Source organism: Scylla paramamosain, chromosome 7 (genome assembly GCF_035594125.1).
Source record: "Scylla paramamosain isolate STU-SP2022 chromosome 7, ASM3559412v1, whole genome shotgun sequence".
Taxonomy (NCBI): Eukaryota; Metazoa; Arthropoda; class Malacostraca; order Decapoda; family Portunidae; genus Scylla; species Scylla paramamosain.
This window is the reverse complement of record NC_087157.1, coordinates 7,425,898-7,430,000: the sequence shown is the minus strand read 5'-3', so window position 1 is coordinate 7,430,000 and position 4,103 is coordinate 7,425,898.

Here is a 4,103-nt window from a genome sequence, read left to right as displayed (position 1 = left end):
GTGATAAAGATGTGCTAAATCCAAGGTAATATTATGTCACCCTTAACACTGCTCAATCTGGGACTTTGTATGAAAATAATGAAGCTTCTTTGTTCTCTCTCTCTCTCTCTCTCTCTCTCTCTCTCTCTCTCTCTCTCTCTCTCTCTCTCTCTCTCTCTCTCTCTCTCTCTCTCTCTCTCTCTCATTCTCTCACTCTTTTCGGTTAATACAATTTGTGTGTCTGTTTTGCAGCTCATACAGCCACTTTTCAAAACGTGTGTTTGTATTAAATTTTCGTTTTGTGTTATTATAAGATCCACTTAATTTGCTTTCGTTGTTTTTAAATCGAAGCAAAGTTTAAGTTATTTTCTACTTATCTGTAAGGAAAAGACTAATCATTAGTTCTTCGTTTTCTTTCTGGATTTATATAAAATTACTTTTCTGTTTACTTTTGTGTGTGTGTGTATGTGCATATATATATATATATATATATATATATATATATATATATATATATATATATATATATATATATATATATATATATATATATATATATATATATATATATATATATATATATATATATATATATATATATATATATATATATATATATATATATATATATACATATGTAAAGATAGTCATAGAGGAAGAGCTACCAGATTATATATAACTCCTTGGTCCCGAAAATATCCTTGAGTTGATAAAATCCTTAATGACATTTAGAGTATAATATAATGAAAATGATGCTGTAATAATGAACGAGCTGAATATGGACTGAGCTGTGGATCCGTGGGTTGCCTTTATTTTAATGTAGGAGTCTATTCATTCGTAAGTCTAAGATCATGTGGTGCTCTGTAAAGGTGAACAGTTTTCCTCTTCTCGCTCACTCACCAGCAGCAGACAGGCGTGTGAGATGAAAAAATAACAAAAAGTAGTGTTCGCTGCCTATTTTCAATTAGGATGTATTTATTTACATATGCGTATATATTTTCGTATTAGGTGTGACTTGTGTATATCGAAATGTCAGTTTTTATTAAACACCAGATCAACAAAATGGGACGTTTAATTTTTATTTATTTATTTTTTTATTTATCTTTACGTGCAAAGCTGGCCAAGAGCTAGCTCAATAACTAACTAAATGAATAAATAAGTAGAAAAATAAACAACAGCTGCTGCTTCCTGAGAAATGAATAGAAAACCATTAACAAATTTAATTTTTATACGTTATAATAATTAGAGTGAAATCTAATCTAACTTAACCTAATCCAATCCAACCCCACTCAACCCAACCCATCCCGGCGTAACCTAACCTTTACCTAACTTAACATAATTTAACATACAATAATCTGACAGCTATTATACAGTTACAATAAAAAAAAAAAAAAAAATCAACTGATATGGATTGTCTTTGAGTTTAGTAAGATTTTCTGACTAGTGATAGAGTAGTCAGTAGTAGTTCAAATTCTTTAGTGTCTGTAGTTGTAATTTTGTTCAGTAAATGTCAGTTGCTCAAATACCAGGAGTCTGTGTCACCGGCAGGGAAAGGAGAAATAGAAAGTGAACCTCAGCATCAGCGCCTGTGCTTTACCTCAACTTCATTCTATATTGGAAGTTATTGGAGTCTTCAAGAAAGTTTTTCGTGATTGTAGTGATAGTTTAACAAGGTTTCTGCAGCATCAGTAAGGAAAAGCCCATGACAAGCCTGTTAATTATGTTTGTGGCTTTTGAAAATATTCTTTATGAGAGAGAAAAGCGTTTAAGAATATGGACCTATAAGCAACCGGTTAAAGCTTGATAAAGTTAGATTAAGAGAGAGAGAGAGAGAGAGAGAGAGAGAGAGAGAGAGAGAGAGAGAGAGAGAGAGAGAGAGAGAGAGAGAGAGAGAGAGAGAGAGAGAGAGAGAGAGAGGTTGGAAGGTAGGAAAAATGTTTTTTCAGATAGTGACATGACTTGAATAAACATGGTATTCAGATTATTAATGCCTCATCAGTAAAAAGTTTAAAAAGGTTAGATAAATTTATTCATATAGATAATAAATTGATACAGGCACGTGTGTTATTATATACAGAAGCTGGCACGTGTAGGCCTGATGGCTTCATGCATCTCCTTATGTGTTCTTTTGTTCATTTGTTCTCTACTCCTCACTTGCAGTTAGTATATTCAAATCCCAACCCGCTTAATTTATATATATTTTTAGATTTTTTATCTCTTTATTCTTTTAAATTTTACCCTTTCACTGGTATTTGGCACATTTTTCCTTAATCAATGGCCACTCTGAGACGCCTTTTTTTTTTTTTCTTGTACAGCCACCGCCACTCATTATACTGCTTAGGAATTACAAAATGTATTCTTTCAAAATAATTTCTTTCTTGTAAGTTCTGATAAAGACTTGATTCATCATTTCTTGTGCTGTGAATTGTTGCATCTCTCAGCGAAAGGGTTAACAATACTTTATTAATGTTACTTTTTCCTTTGCTTTTAACACTACTCGTGTTTTTATGCAGTTTTTTAACCCGACGTCATATGACCTTGTTGCGGCGCTATGCAAGAGTATTTTAATCACTTCACTTCATTTGTTCTTAAGCGACGCCACCGAGCAGCCAAGCAGTCCCCGGTAGTGGTCCAGGCAGCGTCCATAAATCAGGGAAGTGCCGGTGCGTCATCCCTGCCACCCCATGCCTACCCTGCCGCAGCGCCTCCATCTCTGCCGACCCCCTTCCTACCCAAGAAATGCCTATTAATAGTCTTAGAGGCGCCTCACCTTGCGACTGGCAGTGATAAACTTTGAGGAAGACAGGGAGGGAGGGAAGGTGGAGGGAGGAAGGGGTGGTGTGGCGAAGGAGGGTTTGGAAAGGGGAAAATAAGGAGTTCATGGGATAAGAGGAAGAACCTCCATATTTCAGAGAGAGAGAGAGAGAGAGAGAGAGAGAGAGAGAGAGAGAGAGAGAGAGAGAGAGAGAGAGAGAGAGAGAGAGAGAGAGAGAGAGGAAGTTAGGTCTGGTTCGTGTATTTTAGTTAAAATTTTCTTTGTTTTATTTTTTTCTGTTACTCGTAGTTTTCTGTCACACTGTTTATCAATGAGTGAGTGAGTGAGTGAGTGAGTGAGTGAGTGAGTGAGTGAGTGAGTTGGTGAGTCAGTGGGTGGGTGAGTGAGTGGGTGTGTGTATGGGTTTGTCTCCCTGTCTATGCTTATATATAGATTTTTTTCCTGTGTTTGTCTTTTGTCTATATTTGTCTATATTTATTGGTGTGGATTTACCTAGTCTGTCTGTTAGGTTGTTTATCTTTGAATACATGTTGGTGAGTCTCTCTCTCTCTCTCTCTCTCTCTCTCTCTCTCTCTCTCTCTCTCTCTCTCTCTCTCTCTCTCTCTCTCTCTCTCTCTCTCTCTCTCTCTCAATACCAAGAAACCACATGAGCTTCGGTGCTCCAATAAACACCATCCATCTGAGGATCACACACACACACACACACACACACACACACGCATCATATTGTCGCCCTAAGCACCTTAATGATAACAAGGACAGGTATTGGTGTGCGTGTGGTTATCATTTCATAGTTTGTTCCTCTTGCCACGCCGAGACTGGGGGAATCAAGAAAAGAGAAAAGAAACAAGAGAAAATGTCACTCGAGAAAATGAACCTTTTTTTCCTACCATGATCTTCCCTTGTTTAAAATTGCTTGCGTGGATACAGAAGACGGAAAAGTAGAAAGTTAATTAAGTCTTGTTTAGGTTATATTGTTATTTAAGAGACTGTAGTAAAAGAAATCAGTGTCTAAAGAAGTTGTAGATGATTATGGGGGAAAAAAATATCAGTGACAGAATTAAGAGGAAAGAGAAAGATTATTTGTTTTACGTGTAACGAACCAGACACTCGTATCAAAATTATCTTGTGTTTTCTGTGATGTAAGAATAAACGAATTCATTATTTGTGTTTCGTGTGTGTGTGTGTGTGTGTGTGTGTGTGTATCGTTGTCGTTTTGTCTCGATAAATTCTCCTGTATTTTTCTGTGACGTAAGAATAATCTGTCTCATTATGTGTGTTGTGTGTGTGTGTGTGTGTGTGTGTGTGTGTGTGTGTGTGTGTGTGTGTGCGTTGTGTGTCTTGTCAT